This window comes from Heterodontus francisci, chromosome 27, assembly GCF_036365525.1.
Source record: "Heterodontus francisci isolate sHetFra1 chromosome 27, sHetFra1.hap1, whole genome shotgun sequence".
NCBI lineage: Eukaryota > Metazoa > Chordata > Chondrichthyes > Heterodontiformes > Heterodontidae > Heterodontus > Heterodontus francisci.
Window position 1 is genome coordinate 63976825 of NC_090397.1, and position 20230 is coordinate 63997054.

The window sequence follows — 20230 nt, forward strand, 5'->3', positions numbered from 1 at the left end:
CATAAAATTCACTACTGCGGTACACATTGATGTTGCCAACCCTCCAGGATCATCCTGGAGCTCCAGGATTAGAAATTAATCTCCATATCACTGCTGCAAGAAATCCAGGAAAAAAAAATCAAAAGCGCATTAAAGAAAATATTTCTTTTGTTTGATCACATATTTATTATTTATAAAAATAGCTGAGATGGGGGAAAATATGGCTGCTTGACCAGGCAGACAGTTGGAGGTGGGAGGTCATGTGATGAAACCTCCAGGAATACATCCAACTAGAGTTGGCAACCCTGAGTACACGTCAGTTATCAAGGCAGATTACATAGGAAAAACGGTACAGAAACAGGCCATTCAGCCCAACCAGTCCATCCTGCATTGTGGCTCCATTTAAGCTTTCTCCTGTCTTTCCTCGTCTATCTCTATCAGCATAATCCTCTTTACCCTTCTCCCTATGCTTGTCTACGGTGAGGGACTGCAGTGAGCTTTAAACTGATCTCCCTCCGCTCTGCAATCTTCCAACTTCTAAAACATTCTGAAAAGCGCAGGCTTGAGGGGGGGAACTTTCTGTCCTGCTGAAGGCTTCCTCACTATCGCTGCCCTGAATGAACAAGCAATATTGAATGTGATTTTTTCTTGCATTTCTGGCACTAGTTTATTATTTAAGGGCTCACCTTTACCCAGTTGGGGGCAAATGCAATATTTCCAGATTTCAAAAGACGTAATCCCTAGAGACACAAGAATTTTACCTGGATTTAGCTCGGCTGCAGCCAAAACTGAAATGAAAGCAAACCATTCACAACTTTGTTGCAATGATGCTGGTGCACGGATTTCTCTGTGAGTAGGAACTCGAAGATTAGCTGCTCCCTGTGCATGCTCACATTGATTGTGATTTAAAGCAGGATCAATGCTGATTAGAACAAATGAAGCCCAGTGACCTTATTAAAACTGCATCTATAATGCAATAGTTTCCCATCAAAGGCAATATTGTTCCCTTGGTCCTGCCTTCCTCCTGGGTCTAAAACAGATGCCATTCTCTTGCTTTTCAGGACCACAGTGTTTCAATGTGCAGATCTGACCAGTCACCCTCAGCCCCATCGCCTCTGTGCTGTGATCTTTCCTGAAAGCATTCAAAATAAATCTAAAATGTAACGGAGTGCTAAGGCGGGAGTGGCAAGAGGTGGTGGGGGTCAAGTTAATTTCCCAGGTATTGATCTCATGTTTACTTTCCTGTGTCTTTCACAACAGCCTTCAATTTAAGTGCCTTTCTTTTAATTCTGCTACAAATTAATCCCCGTGAATTTACAGCCTCTGAGGTAATGTCTCGCTGTCCAATTTAATCCTGTGAAAAGATTCAAAGTAAAACAAGATCAGCCAGATGGGGAAATAACTATTTTGGTATCGTTCTTTTAGCCCCACAATAATATCCAGAAAAATATACTGTTCAACATAAACAAACTATGAGATCTTAGAAGTAAATCCCTTCCATCCAGGTCTGCCTGGAATTTGCTTTATCCTTGTTTAACATCTCATTCATGATAAGTTCCTGATTGGCAATTCCTCAGCCCATAGAAGCAACATTGCTCATGTGCAAAACCTTAAATGCAAAGAGTACTTTGCAGACATTGAGTGGCACACAGCCTGCCCAGCCTCGACTGGCTTCAGATCAATTCAAGACTGACGTATATGTGTTTCTTACTTACCGTGCACATTTACTGACTAAAATCAGTGCAGGATTTAAACTTCCTGTGAGGTCGGATCAGAATGCTGCTGAGAAAATCTCTTCAGCACATGTACATCTGCAATTGCACAGTTAGTAAGCGATTGGCCAGTTTTTTCTAATTTTCTAGTTTGATGTTTATGTTGACGAATACGTTTGGTTCTGACACTCCGGGTGCTATGTCATAAAAGCTCAACTCGTACTTGTCCAGGTTTTGCATAAGATACCAGAAACATGGATGATGAACAGACATCAGTAAAACACAGCTAGATATCGATGCGTAACACCAGAGTCAAGTACTTTTAATTTCCACACAAATTTTCTTCCCTCCTGAAAGTACAGACAACAACAGCTGCGTAGACATTTTTCATCTGTTAAACAGAGGCTGCCAGTGAGCCATCTAACCATGAGGGCTTCCAGTGGAGAGATACCTCCTACAGCACAATCTAAGGAGTTTGTTTTGTTCTTACAGGTCTGTAGAAGATACTTGTCAACCTACTTATTTTTACTGATCTAGATTTCTATTGTCCAACCATTGTCATCTTCTCTTTCAGAAAGAGACAGCAATAAAGAATTTCAAGTCGAGGGGCAGCGTCTTACATACCGTTCACCCCCTCGACTGTAAACCCCACAGCTGGTGTCTTGCTGATTGATCAACACATCTGCAGATCAAGGCACATGAGTTGTCTAATGACCCAGAGGAATCCCTCTCATCAGGAGCCAATGAAACATTGTCTACTTGGCTGAGTCTCAATCGCCTCAAGACTGGCATCGGTCACTGCAAAGCCTTTATGCAGATGTGTGGATCGAGCCAAATGCATTCTGTCGACTGTGACTGCAGCGAGGAATCCCAATAATTCCATATTAGGTACAAAGTATTACATTGTGAAATGCCCCTTCTCTAGCACCCCTAACAATTTCTTTGTACTAGCATTTCTTTTTGTGAAAAAAATCGGACAGCCGATGACTTGCATCTATCCTTTAAGTTGGAGACTTCCTTTCTCTCCAGCATTTGTTTCAATCCAGCAAGATCAATATGTATTCTTTTCTCACTCACCTTTTTGCAGAATGTACATTGTCCCACAAAGAACAAATATCCACGTAACATTCAATGGGTATCCTATCTTTAGTATGTCCCTTGTTCAGAATTTCACCTAAAATATTTGACAAATAGAAGTCCCTATCCACTGCCTCCATAAGACCCAGTGTTTCCACAGCAAAAGTGCTTTTAATTACCCTTTTTATTTTCTTAGCTTCCTAAGCTAAAGGATAACATTCCCCATTTTCACCTATCAGAAATAATATGGAACCAGCAGGAAGATTAGCATGTGAAGCTTCACTAAAAATGATTAGCTTAATGTTCTTTGGGTCACCTAAGGATGAAACTTTAGTACACATTTCTCCAGATTTAATTTTTTAAATATTTTATTTGCCCTTAAAAGATTCTCAATTTTTGGGTATTTCATCATCATTCTTAGCTCCAACACGTCAAAACTAGCATCAGGTCTAGTCTGAGTACACAACCAATTTAATTAACCAATCAAGCTTCGCAATTGCTCAGTCTCTGCTTTAGATATATCATCATCTTTCTGCGATGACCTAGCACGATTAAACGGGATGGGAGTAACACTCTCTAAATAGGATTGATGATTTAAAGTTATTCCAGACTTAGTCTGCTTAATATCTAAACCAATAAATTTCAAGGCCCCACAAGCCTGACTCCCAATCTTAAATTCTGCCCTAATCTTATTATTAACACATTTCTCAAAATCCGCAGTACAACCCCATAAGAAATCATCAACGTGCATCATGAAGATGACTGAAAGTTTCCCTTTGTGATACCGATAAAACATGGCAGGATCTGCTTTTAGTTGAACACAACCAATTTTCAACAAAACAGATTTCACCGAGAAATAAAACACCCTGGAAGCATCATTAAGGCCGTAGTGTCACAAAAGGTTTTATTTTTGTACTAAAATCTTAGACTTTTATGTGTTTAAAAAAAAAATGAAAAAAGAATTTTGTTCAGTGAAAGACACCTGCAAAAATAATTGGAATTCCTGCAATGTTTTGAAAGGAAGTTCAGCACAAATAGCTAAACTTTATGGGTGTTTTAAAAAGAGGTTAAACTTGTAAAAGGACAGGAAGGTCAGCAGTTTCAATGAAATCATAGGGGTTTGGCCTTTCTTCAGAGCAGCTTTTGAACTAGGGGGAGACATGGGGCTGAATTTTATTAGTGCGCCTCATGTCGCGTCTGCGAGCTTTGAAGTCAGCGGCTTTCCGACACGGAAGCGCAGCTGCTGATCCCCTGCAATATTTTGCTTGGGGCCTCATTTAAATGGAGTGGGCGGAGCGGCCACCCCCAATGACGTAGAGGGGGAGCCGCTCCACCCTGGCAATGACATTCAGCACCACCATGCAGGAGCTGGCACCATTTTTAAAGCGCTTCAAGTACTTAGCATTAATTTGACATCTTAAAGGTTTAACAATGCACATTTTACTGAAATTAACTATGAAAGGCTTTCCCAACCCCCACAATTGTTGTTTTATTGGCTGATGTTAATAAAATCAATTTCCCCCCAACTGCTTCACATTTGCCCTTCAAATCCTTCCCACCATCCCCATAGGTAATAAGAATTGTTTTTCCTGCTTCCCCCCCCCAACCCCGATAATTTCAATCATACCCCCTCCCCATCAGTGTTTCGCCTCAGAACTCTGAACACAAGTTCCAAAGGCACGCGAGTTAAGGCTGGCGGCCGTAAAATCAGTGTGGGATGGCCGCCGGGACCAGGTAAGTTAATTAGCATATTGTTTTAAGTAATTTAAATATTTAATTGAAGACCCCGCCACTCGACGGAGGTGGGGGCTGCACCGAGGTCCCGCCGCCGGCGGTAAAATGCGACGGGGACTTCTCAGCATCAGGGGTCAAGGCGGGCCTCTCCCGGCAGAATTTTATGGGACCCCCGGCTACGACCCCCAATGTTGAGGGGCTGGTAAAATTCAGCCCACTGTGTCTGGGCATGTGACCATGTTCACGAAGGTTCTTTTTCACTTTGGATCTTTTAAAAAGCCCTTGAATGGGACAGCAGGCATTTAAACCCTTTGCTTGACCTGCCTGGAGCCAGAGTAAAAAGACCCAGAAAAGTGTTACCTCTCTCTGTAAAGGAGACTTGCATCTCTTGAAAAGGAATCCTGCATTTGAAAAGTTGCAGATTCCTGTTGCCTCTGGTCTCTGAAGAATTTCTGCATTCAGTGAGATTCCTGCTGCCTCCTGTGTTGTAAGAAATACTGAAATCAGGACGAAGTAGATGGGCTGGTAAGATGGGCAGAGCAGTGGGAGAGTCCACTCTAACATTAGTATCACCCAGTTGCTCTTCAAAACTCTTCGCAACCAAATACGATCGGGAAGGACTTTTTCAGTACAAATCTATCCATGTGACAAGGCCAGCTATTCCCTATCTGGTACTTCAGAATAAACACCAAACTCTCCCCAACTCTCTAATTCCTTATGTTTTGCTTCTCTTATTAGTTTATCTTCAAGTTTATTGGCAGCCACTAAAACGTCACGGTCATGTGGACTTCTGCTTCTAGTTCTATTCTGAGATTGCTCTCTAGCTTTCATTTCATTGTGGAATCTATTCAAACTATGGCCTCTATTAGCACTGTGATGTCTTTCGGGACCACTGCTATAAGATCTCCCTCGCGCCTATCGGAGGCTCTTTTTCCAGTACGGGATTGTTTCCTGACACAGGAGTCACTTCCAGATTCACTATTAGAATTTGCACTGTGCTTTCTTACTCTTCACTCTTTCATCCCATTTGCCAGTCCATGGACCTTGCTTCTTGGCCATCATCTTGAACATTCAACCAGCATTTAAACTTGCCTGTAGATTTGCCTGCACATTCCACAATTGTTGCATACCTCCATCTATTCGACCGCTCTGGAATATATCTTACCTAAGTACCTTTGGATGTGATAGCTCTTCCTTGAGCGTCATGATTGCTCAGATTACTATCCAACCCTTGATCTACCTCATTCTGTTCCTCAGGACCTTCACACAAAACACATCATCATTTGAGGTACAAGGTGCCTCATTTCCCTCTAGGAGCTGCTCATATTCAGAGATTTTGTAATCAACCCCGATTAATTGAGAGGAATAAACCTTAACAGTTTGATTTCCATGCTTGATAACTACTGTCTTACCATCATGACCTATTACCTTACCAGGGCCCGTCCATTCCCTATGACTCTCTCTTTCATAATATACTAAGTCTTCTGAATTAAATTCCGCCTCAGATGGCCTGATACAATGCCTCAGAGCTCTCTGAATTTTCTCCGAGACCTCAGCCTTGATGAAAGCCCGTCTCCCTGCACGTAAAGCATTCAAATGTGCAGAACAAATGGCACTAATTTCAGTACCTTCGAGAGCAGGAGGACTGTCGCACAGCACAGAAGGCAATTTGGGATTCCGTCCATAGGCCAATTGATAGGGACTATACCTTCCAACCATCTGCAGTGAATTTTTTGCATGAACCGCACATGCCAGAGTAGTTGTCAACTGGCAGTTTGGTTGGTCAGCTAAGATTTTATGCAGCATTTCATCAGTCATGCGTGATTCCTTTCACAGAGCCCATTGCTGAAAGGAATTTCAGCTGCAGTATTCATAATCATAATGTTCATGTTTTCACACATCTCTGAACTCGTCATTGGCAAATTCCCCTCCATTATCAGTCAGAAACTTAGCTGGTGCCCCAAGTTCAGTCCCTATCCATTTCTCCATGATTTTGTCCGTAACCACCTTTTTGCCTTGCTAATTATTACTTTAGAAAGACTAATTGTAGTTGCTAGATCTATAAAATGTAGAATGAAAATATTCTTGTCTTTGTCCCATACCTTTAAATCCATGGCAACTACCTCATTAAATTCACATGCAAATGGAAGGTTACAATAGGATGTGATGTGTCCTCTGATGCTTTTTACAGATTTCACATTTTTCACTAATCTCTTCTATTATCCTCGTATACTCTTCATCAATCACACCTGTATCCTTTAGTAGGGTTTTTAATATTTGACAAAAAAGATGAGCAAATTGTCTGTATAACTTAAAGACAATTTGCTTTTTATCACTCTGATTCTTATCACCTGATGCCATTAATACTTCTTTAACACTCTGACTGGAAATATCAGGTTTTATTAAGGGGGTACAATAATGCTTTGATTGGGTAAACTGCAAATTCACTGGCTTTCCAAAAACAATTGACTTTTCATGCTCCAAATCAAGTTTCATTTGTGCCTTTTTCATTGAAGGTTTACTCAACAGTTAAAGGTATTTCACTGGAGACTACATCAATATTGATAAAGTGGCTTACTCTGGCTATTTTACATGGAATTACTACTTTCTTCAGTGACTTAAATGTGTGGTCATCACCAAACCTAAAGATGGTAGTATTTTTGTAATTGTCACAGAACTGTTTTTTTCTCCTCTGTTTAAAACAGTGTGCCTTTAAAACTCTGTTTAAAAATAGTGTGCCTTTAAGACTGAGCACAGCGTGCCAGCAGCTGCACCTGTTTCCTAGGCCACAGCAGGAGAGAGAGGAGGTCACATGGCATACTGTAACCTTTAACTGTGGATAAAGACTGGCTTCAACCGGTTTGAATTAGAGTCCAGCGAAGCAAGCTCTGAAGGAAGAAGCTGTCTAATTTCTCTTAGCAGAAAAACTACATTCAGTTGCAGGCTGTGTTATTGCCTAAGGAGAGAAAAAAACCCAGGAAAAAGAACATTTGCCTTCAAGAGGGATTTTCTATCATTTGTTTGTGTTTGCTGGAATTCTCAGTAAAATTTCTACTGAAAAACTACCAATTTTAGAATCCAAATAGACCTGTGGCTATACTCCATGTTAAAAGAACTGTGTGATGCCTGCTGCAACTGAAGTGCTTTGAATGCCTATCTATTAAAAGACTGTTTCATTGAATTCACCTGGAGACTTAGAATCGCATCTGATTATTCTAATCTGGAACACCTCACCAACCAGGAACATAGCTCACCAGGACTTACAACCCAGCTACTTATTTTATTTCTTAGAAATACTATTTTTAAAACTGGTTAAGCGTTGATTCTTTCAATGTATGTGCGTGTGCATTAGGTTTAGAGAAAATAAGAAGTTATAAAGTTTTCAGACATAAATTTATCTTAATAGTGTTTAAGGTTTAGTTTATTAATAAATAGTCAATTTGTTGTTGTTTAAAGATACCTGGTTTGGTCTGTTTTATTCTGGGGGTTACTAAAGTGTTTAATTTGGCTAATTTCCAGTAGGTGGGACATTTTTTAATATTATGTTGTGACTTGTGGAGTAGTGGGACTGAATTGACAGTGCATTACTCCTGCCTCAGTTGTAACATAATCCATAACCTTGTGGATTCACTCAGTAATGGAACATTGTAACCAATCAGTTCCAGATACTGTTGACGAGCAAGCACTATCTAATACAGCACAGTTGAATGAATCTGCAACCAACACGTTCATCACAGGACTAAAACTTCTTGTGACTAGTACAATTCGTTCACATTCAAAATTATCTTCCTCTTCCGCCTCAGAATTCTCTGTGTCATGTGTTACTTCTAGGACTCTGCCTCTCCACTTTGGGCAGTTCATTGCATAATGATACTTTGAGTCACACTTGAAGCCCCGATTAACTGTTCCTTGGGCATTCCTGGGATTCATTCACCTATGATTGCTGTTCCAATTCTGTCTTCTACTGTAATAGTCAAACCTGCCAAAGGTGCTTTCATCCTCAGTCCTCCTGTTTTTAACTCTTCCATTATACATATGCCCGCAACCAGTAGCTGGACCATTTCAAAATCCAGTTAACATTGAGTCCTCCATTCTTTGTGTCACTGCAGAATGCCCTGTTTTTTCTACCAGGACTACAGGAAATGACTGTTTCCCCAGGAATTTCTTTAAGGCAGCAGACACCTGATCTAACAGAGAGTCTTTTTCCAAGAGCTGGACCCCAGTTAGAACCAAGAGTCTGTCCATATCACCCTATCACATTCTAGCAATTTAAATGTTAGCACTGAACCAGGGATCTCCAAATTGAATTTCCTCAACCATTTATACAGTTTGTTAAAGTCCATGATATATTCCTCCATTGAATAACCATCTGATTTCCGAATTCTATCAAAGTCTGACCATGCCTCATACACATTCAATAGGTGTTCTTTCTTGCAAATTTCATCCAAGAATTCTAACAGAAGATCCAAACCTTCATCAGTATCTACCTGACAGGTATCCAGTTCACAAAACAATTTACTTTTGATTTTACTTTTGGTAGGAAGAGACAAAGCCAAGGCCATACCTTGTTTCCTCCTTGGTAGAGACGTAACTCGTGTCCACATATCCACTTCATTCTTCCACTGGTCACATGGTTCAGACTCAGAACATCGGAGGATAACCATACCCTGACAATATACGCCGGCTTTCTGCCATATTTTCCACACTAGCCAGTGAAATTTTAATTTACGATGAAAAAATGTTTTTCCTAGTTTCCAACCTTCAGCTTGAGGCAACCATCCTCTGCTATCTTGTTAAACTCCAGAAAGCGTGTTGTGGAAGGATAATGCTGGAGCCTATCTTTACTCATTTTCCATTTATTGTACAGAGTAAATGGATTACAAGCATGTAGCTCCTCACTCAAACCCTCCACCAGTCTCAGTAAGAGCCTCCTTATAAGTGCTCAAGGAAGACTCCAGTTAACGCCCTCCACCTGCATATAATTTTAAAAAGATACACTATTAACACAAGGTACTTCATAAGGATGTTACCAAAATGTGATCTTTTTTTTGAATGGACAAATAGAAGTACATCTTCAGAGATTGTTGACAAAAGAAAATATTAGGGCAGATGACCAAAATCTTGGCCAAAGATTTAGGCTTAAAGAAGCATCTGAGATGATGAGAAAGGGGTAGAGAGGCAGAGAAGTTTAGGAAAGGAATTCCAGATTTAAGGCCGAGGCAGCTAATGGCAAGGCCACCAATGGTGGGGTGATGAAAATCAGGGATGTGCAAGAAGCTAGAATTGAAGGGACACCAAGATCTTGGAGGGTTGTGAGGCTGGAGGATGATTACAGAGCTATGGGAGGTGCAAGGCCATGAAGAGATTTGAAGACAACTTTCAGAATTTTGAAATGGAGGCTTAAAAAAAATCTTTTAATTATGAGAACTTTTAGTTTAGAGATACAGCACTGAAACAGGCCCTTCGGTCCACCGAGTCTGTGCCGACCATCAACCACCCATTTATATTAATCCTACACTAATTCCATATTCCTACCACATCCCCACCTGTCCCTATATTTCCCTACCACCTACCTATACTAGGGGCAATTTATAATGGCCAATTTACCTATCAACCTGCAAGTCTTTGGCATGTGGGAAGAAACCGGAGCACCCGGAGGAAACCCACGCAGACACAGGGAGAACTTGCAAACTCCACACAGGCAGTACCCAGAATTGAACCCGGGTCGCTGGAGCTGTGAGGCTGCGGTGCTAACCACTGCACCACTGTGCCGCCCTAGAGTAGTGCACATTTACTAACTCTACTCCATGACTGGACCACTACATTGATGCTGGTTGCACATCCATAACAGAGTACCTCTGAATTTATCTTGTTGCATATAAAACAGTGTGCTTTAAATTGCAGGATCAAAGAGCAATAGTACACACACACATGTGAGATTCTGTTAGCACACTGTTCTGGGTTTGAATCCAGCCACTCTATCTGCAAACTGTAAGGATCATAAATTAAATACATTTAGACATTCTCCATTCAGCTTTTAACAGGCATGGGCACATATAGCCATGAACGTTTTGGCTGTGGGCAATGAAATAGGCCCAGTGTTTTGTTCCTGATAAGGGAAATATATACCAGTCAGTTTAACATTGGAGGTAATAAAAATAATGGAATCTCTACTAGAGGGGAAAATAGAAAAACATCTAGAAACAAAAAAATATAATGAATCATCAGCATGGATTTCAGATGGGAGAGTCTTGCTTCATCAACCTCATGGAATTCTTTGAACAAATAACAGAGAGTAGATAAGGGTAATGTAGTAGATGTAATTTATCTAGATTTTCAAAAGGCCTTTGATGAGGTGCCACATAATAGACTAATGAATAAGGTCAGAGAATGCAGATTCAGGGGAAAAGTAGCAGAGTAGATAGCTGCCTGGCTTCAAGACATAAAGCAGGGAGTAGGGATAAAGGGTAATTATTCAGAGTGGCAGACGGTGGGAAATGATGTTCCACAAGGATCAATGCTGGGAACACTGCTGTTCACAATTTATATTAAATGATACCAGACCATTTGCTTCAAAAAACAGATTCTGATTGGTCATAAATTACTGTCTTCATGTTTAGTTGCAATGTTTCACTTTTTTTGTTATTGTGCTTTCATTACCATTCTTTTTGCATTCTCTCTCCCCACTTTGTCAACTTGCTCTGGCTTCATGCTGGATCTCATGGTGTCAATGATCAACTGCATTTTTCATCTAGTACAAAACAATCCTATACATTGAACATATCTAGTTAAACTACCCCAGAGTACTTTTTCTTGGCTTGCAGAAACTAAATGAAAGCCTGTTTTTGGCGGGTACTGCTATGCCTCATAATTACGTTTGTATTGAATTCACCATGCACAAAGAAACCTTTGTAACAAATTTAGTTATTGTTGGCCAGCTCAGTGTGGATTGACTCTTAAGATGGTTACCTTGCAGTGTGATGTAGTTAAAGTTTTCAGACTTCAGTGGCCCTCGTTAACTCAGCATTGAGGGTTTGTAGAGTATTCAACAGTGCAGAGTATCACATTACTATCCTCATTTGATGTCCGCACATATGTATTTTCCAAAAGGAATCAATGGATAGAAATCCGAACTGGGAACCCTGACTGATTTCTGTCACATTAGAACATAAGAAATAGGTGCTGGAGTAGGCCATTTGGCCATTCAAGCCTGTTCCACCGTTCAATAAGATCGTGACTGATCTTCTACCTCAGCTTCGCCTTCCCGCATTATCCTTTGATTCCCTTAGAATCTAAAAATCTGTTGATCTTCGATCTGTTGAGCATCCACAACCCTCTGGAGTAGACAATTCCAAAGGTTCACTGCCCGTTGATTGAAGAAATATTTCCTCATCTCAGTCCTAAATGGCCAACCCCTTATTCTGAGACTTTGACCCCTAGTTCTAGACTCACCAGCCTGGGGAAACATCCTCCCAGCATTTGTCCTGTCAAGCCCCTTAAAAAATTTATATGTTTCCATATGATCACCTCTCATTCTTCTAAACCCTAGGGAAGGTAGGCCTAGTCTACTCAATCTCTCCTCATAGGACAATTCACTCGTCTCAGCAATCAGTCTAGTCAACCATTGCTCATCTACAGTCACTGGTCAATTGTGCTACCATCACTCGTCAAACTTTAGAATCATCTTGCTCTTAATGGTTCACACTATATGCCCCATGTAGCAAAATCATAAAGGCATTTCCCATTTTCCTACATATAGGAGATCCTTATTGACCCATCATGAATGATTGGCATCTACGTAAAAGAGTAACTGAATGTTTTTTCCATAAATAGATATGTAGCTTTAAAGTTCCTCTTCGCTAGCCTCCTTCAACTTCTTTGCAGAAGGATGAGCTAAGCGGACAATGATAAGTCCTAAGACATGGTGTAGTTACATTTCCAAAAGGCGTCAGCAAAATGCCACACAAAAGGTTCTTAACTTACCTCAAAATTATAAGGATTCAGGGTAAATTCTGGGAATGGCTGAAAGATAGAAACAATGGATACTCATTAGAGGAGATATGTTAATATCAGGGGATGTACTTATTGGAGCTCCCCAGAGCTTGGTGTTGGGATCACTGCTGTTTCTTATCTACATAGATGACTTGGACCCAGAATGCAAAGTGGTCAGATCTAGGACTGATGTCAAGATATTCCTCAATTTATGGAATAGACTTCCAGGAAGAGTAGTGGAGGCAAAATCTCTGGATTCATTTTAATATAAAAATTTATGGTGAAATGGGAAGATACTAGGATCTCTCAGAATAGATAAAATAAGATGGGCCAAATGGACTTTTTCATTATATTATGATATCAGTGAATTAAAGTATTATATATCAGCTTGGTAGCACTCTTACTTCTGCGTGATAAAACTGCAGGTTTTGTGCTTCATTGAATTTGAGCATATAATCTCGGCTGACATTCCAGTGCAGTTGTCAAGAAGTGCTATACTACTGGATGTGACATCCACTGAACAAAAGGTTAAACCAAGATCCCGCCAGCTTGTTCTCGCGATCATGAACCCATAAAAAAGGACAAGGCGATTACAAGTTATCCTGGGTAACAGTCCTTCCTCAACCAATATCACAAAAACAAATTAACTGCTTATTCCAACTTAGTGCTGTTAGTGGGATCTTGTGTGTCCAAGCTTATCCCATTTTCCTACATAACAATGATCAATTCACTTCAAAGTAATTCAGAAGAACATGTGCTGAATTTTATTCAGGTGCCGCACTCCGCGGCGCTCCCAAATTCAGCGTTGGCTGCCGAGCCCCCACGATATTATGCGCAGGGGCTCATTAGCATCACTGCACACAGCCACCCTCCTCCCATATTACATGGGGAGGCGAGACATTCGGTGCAGTGAGGAACCTTTTGACAGCTGTGCAACAGGTGCTGGGGCCCTAGTTAAAGCACTCCAGCACCTGCTTCCTGACAGCTGTCAAAGAAATACTTAGCTCACTGTTGAAGAGTGGGGCTGCTGTCAATCTGGTAGCAAAACAGAAAGTGCTGGAGAAACTCAGCATGTCAGGCAGCATCTGTGGAGAGAGAAGCAGAGTTAACTTGATGACCAAGTTCACAGACCTAAAAGTTAACTCTGCTTCTCTCTCCACAGATGCTGCCTGACCTGCTGTGTTACCCCGGCACTTTCTGCTTTGCTGCCACATACTTACCCTGCTGTGTCCCCGTGTCCTGTGAATTTGCGATCCTCTTCTTCCACTCAAGTGTAACATTCCTTCTTGTAGGCGTGCCACACCTGGATGAATAATCTTAATTTCGCACATTCCAGGACGTGAGACTTAAATGTACCATAAAAAGGCAAATACACAACAGAAATAAAACTATAATTAAAGAATATTTACATACTATGGGCTTCTAATCACCTGACTGTAAAAAGCTGCAGACTAATATGCATTTGGAATCTGTATCCATTTCTCTGCTAACTGTTATGTGAAAAGACATGTAAAACTGTAATTAAACGGTCTTGGTAAGAAAACAGGAAAATATGTTCATATTCTAGCTGCATTGCCAACTAGAAATACTACACCTATAACCATGATCAACTGCTGCAGAAGCAAAGTGTTTGTGAACATGCGTTGATGTGCAATAGTTGCAAAACCAAGACAACAGCACAGATTTCCTCACTAGTTCTGCATTAGTTCAAACATGTACAAGACAAACCGTGCAGTCAGAAGTTAGAGCTGTTACACGGTGAAGTCACTTTTGCATTTAAAGGACCACACCAAAAGTCAAGGATGGCAGAGGGGTACTCTAGGGTGGCCTCAAAGTTCAGTGAAGCCTCACTGCTCACTCTTCTCCAGGCTGTGCAGGCAAGGCAGGAGGTCCTTTTCACCAGAGATGGTAAGAAGAGGCCCTCCCGCCTGAACAAGGCAGCCTGGCTGGAGATGGCAGAGGAGGTAAAGTAGCCATGGGGCCATTCGACGTCGAAGGGTCCAATGCTGGAAGGGGATGAACAATCATTCCCCCAGCCAGCCGGGGCCCTTCAGGTCTCGTGTGCACAGGGTATGACTGTCAAAGTCATCCACAGCCAAAGGACCATCATATCAGCAGCCTTCCTACAGACAGGCTGCTAACACAGAAGTGGCACAGCATAGGAGAATCTGCAAGCATTTCTAAAAAGCATCCCAACACAAATGGATCTGCATGGGTGACACAACACTGTCGAAAGGCCGAAAACAAAATCGGCTTCACTAACGTGCATTGCATTTACTGTGTGAATGAAGTATGCCAGCATTTACCGATCGCGGCTCCTCCCATTACATCATTGGCCTTTCAGAACTGCCAATCTATGGAATAACATCATTGCCATGCCAGTATCACTCATGTGTGTCTCCACGGATGCAGTATTATGGACAATGGCTCAGTATTCTGCTGCCAGTAATGGTGGATGCAAAGGTGTTGCAGATGCGGACTGCTGTACAACAGGTGAATGAGGGTGCTGTGTGGCGTGCAGAGCCCACGGTGGTTCCTATGGTGTGGAGAACCTTTGATCAATGAGGCATTGCCGTGCATCCCTAGCTTGCTCACCCTGCATGTGGTTCCTGGACGCTCTCTGTCCTCCCATGTGCCTTCCCTGCTGCAAGTCCTCAGCATCCTCATTGTCCGAGGATGAGTTCTGCTCACGTCTCTCCTAATCTTGCAAGGCTTCCCCACTACTGAGTGTGTAGTTGTGCAGAGCACAGCAGACAGCAATGATGTGAGCTATCCTTTCCGGCTCGTATTGCAGGGCACCACCCGATCTATCCAGGCAGCGAAATTGCATTTTCAGCATGCCGATCGCCTGCTCAATGATAGCTCTTGTAGCTTTGTGGCTGGTGTTGTATCTCTCTTCTGCAGCAGTGCTGGGGTGTCTCACCAGTGTCAGAAGCCATGTATGCAAGGGGTAGCCCTTGTCTCCAAGAAGCCACCCCTCCATCTGAGCCATTTCAGTGAACAGCAACGGCAACTGCGATTGGCGCAGGATGAAGGCGTCATGGCAGCTGCCTGGAAAGTGGGCACAGATTTGCATGAATCATTTCTGATGATCACATACGGGCTGCACATTGATTGAGTGGAAGTCCTTACAGTTTATGTATTCAGCTAGTCAGCTGGCGGGAGCCTTGATGGCCACACGGGTGCAATCTATGACTCCTTGCACGTGTAGGAATCCTGCGATGGAGCAGAAACCAGTGGCCCTCTGGGCTTGGCTTTCAGGGTCCGTTGTGAAGCGGATATAGTCACCAGCCCTCTCGAACAGGGCATCAGTGACCTCCCTGATGCAGCGGTGCACTGCTGACTGTGTGACCCCCACAAAGGTCTCTAGTGGGCCCCCGAAATGATGCAGAGGCATAAAAATTAAAAGCCATTGTCACTTTGAGGGCCACAGGCACAGGATGTCCCCTGAAGCCCTGGGCTGCAGGTCATCATTCAGCAGGGCACAGAGATGTGTCACTGCCTCTCTCGACATCTGCAGTTGCCCCTGACACTGGCGCTCTGACATCTGCAGGTATGTCATCCGGGACCTGTAGTTGCGCAGCAATCTGTAGTGGCGAGCTCTCCTTGGGCGCTGCTGCTCACGACCGGGGGCCTCTATGTGTGCTGCAACTGCCTGCGGCGCATATGGATCCTCTCGAGTAGCACATCAATGAATATAGGATGAACCATCCCCATCTTCAGGTTGCAATTCAACTCTGTTCCTTCAGTTCTTCGAAGGTTTCTGAAGGGCAGAGACTGATGTTGAGTGGTACATCAGGTGCTTTGGTGCAGCAGCTATGTGGCATGGCATGGCATTGCCCGTCTTAGCTCCCACTAAGAGTGGGACCGCATGACCACATAAAGATTGTACAAGCTGCATCAATTGACCCACAAGACATATAAGCTTCATACGCCTACCGTCTCTGGCACTCTCCCCACATACAGGGTGACTCGAGTTCCATTGCTCCTTCAATGACAGAGGCAGTGAATGGCACAGAGCTGCCAACCATTACGGAGGGTGGAATCAGTGGCTCCCTTCCAGTATGCAGAGTGAGACCCCTGAATATCTCTCCTCCCTCCTCCCTTCCAGTTTGCAGAGTGAGACCCCTGAATATCAGAACTGACCTTCGCAGGTGACAACTTCTGCCTCCGATGACCCGCTAGCTTTTTTAATTGTGAACGGGACGGCACGTGACAGCTGCCTGTTCAACGAAAAATCTGGCAATGTCCATGGAGAGGCAGCGAGCAGCATAATCTGCAGAGGTAAATACGGTTTTACATATGGTAATTGGGGTGCCGTTCCCAAGCAGAGGGGGTGGGGGATGCGCACTGAGGTTCCCCTGCTACTGGTAATTTGCAGCGGGCCCTTCTCAATGCCATGGGTTGAGGTGGGCCTCTCCCCGCAGAATTTTACCAGCCCTGGCTTTGAGGTGCCAGTAAAATTCAGCCCCATAAGAAATAGGAGCATGAGTTGGCCCTTTGAACCTGCTGTGCGATACAACACAATCATGGCCGATTTTCAACCTCAATTCCACCTTCCTGCACTATCCCCCTATCCTTTAATTTCCTTAGTATCCAAAAATATATCAGTGTCTTGAATATGTTCAACGATTGTGCATCTAAAGCTCTCTGGGGTAGAGAATTCTAAAGATGCACAACCCTCTGAGTGAAGAAGTTTCTAATCTCAGTCCTAAATGGCCGACACCTTATTCTGAGACTGTGAGCCCCAGTTCTAGACTACAGCCAGAAGAAACATTCTTCTATCATCTAACCTCTTAATGCCTGTAAGAATTTTGTAAATTTCAATTAGATCACCTCTCGTTCTTCTAATTTCCAGCAAATATAATCCCAGTCTACACAATCTCTCCTCATAGGACAATCCCTTAATTCCAGGAATCAGTATAGTGTACCTTCATTACACGCCCTCCAAGGATTGTATCTCCTTCCTTAGGTAGGGAGGGCAAAACTGCACACAGTACTCCAGGTGTGTTCTCCCCAAGGCCCTACACAATTGCAGTAAGACTTATTCACTCTGATACATTAATCCGTTTGCAATAAAGGCTGGCATACCATTTTCTTTCCTAATTACTTACTGTAACTGCGAATTAACTTTCTGTGATCTCACGTACAAGGACACTCAGGTCCCTCTGAATACCAACACAATTTGATCATGCAGCCTAAAAACTGAACACCCAAAGGTGATGGATCCTTCTGTACAAAGGCGGGTTTACCCCTGTCACTCTGAATGTGGTCCCTTGGTTACAAGTCACATAGCTATATAAATCCTTGGAGTCCTTTATAACAGACGGATGTCCAAAGAATTACAGGACTTGGCAAAGGGTAGAGTGGAGTGGAGTTAGCTGCTATCCCAGTTATAACAATTCACTAGCTGACAAATAATTGAAGCACAGTGGGAAATCTCATTCAAGACCAGTCTTTGTAACATCAACTAGACAAAATCTTTCGCAGAAGAGGTCTGTAGATGAAAAATTCTGTAAAAATGAATTCTTAAATTTGCCTCCAAGAACTGTCTGAGATAATATAAAAAAGAAAGACTTGCGTTTATGTAGCACCTTTCTCGACCACCGGACATCTCAAAGCACTTTACAGCCAATGAAGTACTTTTTGATGCGTAGTCACTGTTGTAATGCAGGAAACGTAGGTGTTGAGACACTAATTGGTATGGTTAACCTACATCAAAATGCCAGGTTCAAAACATTAGAGTCTAAATTCAAAATCATTGCACCATTTTACGAGCCTGAAACACATGCATTGATAGTCAAATTAGCACTGCAGAGGCCATACCCAATTTGCACAGGTGTTAGAGCCACTGCTAAATTGGTTGGGTTTTTTGCTTTTAGTAACATAAAAGTGTAGACTACAAAATACAGATAAATTGCACGTGTATAAATCATGGCCAGAATTTTATGTGGAGGCAGTGGCTCTGCCCACCAGTTGGAAAGCTGGGATCCACGCTGCTATTTTGCATGGCTCAGGCAATTAATTGGCTGCAGTGGTGGCTTCCACTCCTCAGAGGCAGGATGTCCCGCTGTCGAAAACTGCCTGCCAATCAGAAGACAGGATGCTCTTCAGTCCCAGCAGCACCACTGGAAACAGTGGCCTCTGCTGGGACTGCACCCAACAAGAAGAGGACGATGGACGGATGGTAAAACAGGAAGGTAAGTGGGGTTTGGACCTCGTCAGGGACAATCGGTCAGGCTCTGGTGAGGGTGGCGGGGTTTGATGGGGGGTGGGGGGGGGGTGGGGAGGTTCAAACAATAGGGCAGTGTTTCAGTTTCTGCAGGGTAGCCCATGTTTCTGAGGGGGGGGGGGGGGTGGGTACAGGATTCCTAATTAGAAGGGCCCACTCCCCCCGACTCCCAAGGCTGCAAGGAGGCCTCCAGGTATTACTGGGCGGCCTCCTCAGGTGCTGAAGTGCTCATTTGTCACTGGTAAAATACCAAGGGTGGCGGGAAGAGGCCCTTAAATGGCCATTAATTGGTCACAAGGGCCTGAATTGGCTGAAGGCTGGGTGGGCCACTTGCACTTCCCCCGCTCTTGGTGGGCCACTTGCACTTCCCCCGCTCTTGGTAAGAGAGCAGTGGGGGTGGGTAGGCGACATCCCCACCATCCTACATGATTTTACACCCACCCACCCACCCCCACCCCCTGCCTCCTCGCCCGCTCTGGCCCATGTTACTATTTCCAAGGAGGTCTCCCCTCCAAAAAAAGTAAATGTCACCTTCAATTATAAGCCACCTCATATATGTAGAGAATAAAGACACATGGTATACCATATATACTTGATTTTAAAGTAGCATTTTGCCATTATTGTTCTTAAAACTATTAAGTTTAAGTATCAGATTTGGCAATGAACTATTCTTTTTTGAGAAATAAATAGAAGCATTTGATGTCTGTGCTGAAAGGAAGCTCTGCGAAATAGTGTGATCATGTCTTCCTTTTAAGACCAATTGTATTTATCTTATCTATCACATAATCCCAAGCATTATAGTTTTGCTGAAATTTTCAGCTCATTATTGCTAGAGGGAGAGCAATCTTCTCAAATCCCATTTCCCTGCCCTTTCTTGTAGAAGGAAACACTTGAACAGTCACTGAACTCTGTGATTTCCACCATTCTATGCTTTGAAATGACTTACTAAAACCAGCTTAGGAACAGATATTTTGTGTAGAATTTGCATTGATATCCTCCTTTGCGCTCCTTCCAAAGACACCATGAACAGGAATTTTGGTAGCTTTAACAGGCTATGGGTAGATTTCCTCACTCATGATTTAAAAAGGTTAGCAAATTGCGGAAATCACAATGTAACTCGCAAGTGTAAGCAACGCTCTGCCCAGTTCTACGCTTCCTCTCAGCTGATCTGTCATGGACCTCCGAGCAACCATTGGCAGGAATTGGCAAAAGGCTGTGGGTCAGACCTTTCAGCTAGAGTATGCAGTGCAACTCAGAGAGACCTGAAGGAAGGGGGGAGGGGCAATATTGAAATTAAGCAAAAAAAAATTCAAAGCTTGCAACACTTAACGGCAATTTATATTTCTTCAACAGTTCTGCCAGAAAAAGATAATTCTGGAGCTAATAGAGACAAGGACATTTGAATATGACATTTAGCTTCTTGAATAAGTCTTTACTCTAGTAATATTTTCAAAGGTCTACAGAAAATGTCATATTATGTGATCCAGGAGTCAATATTTGCTAT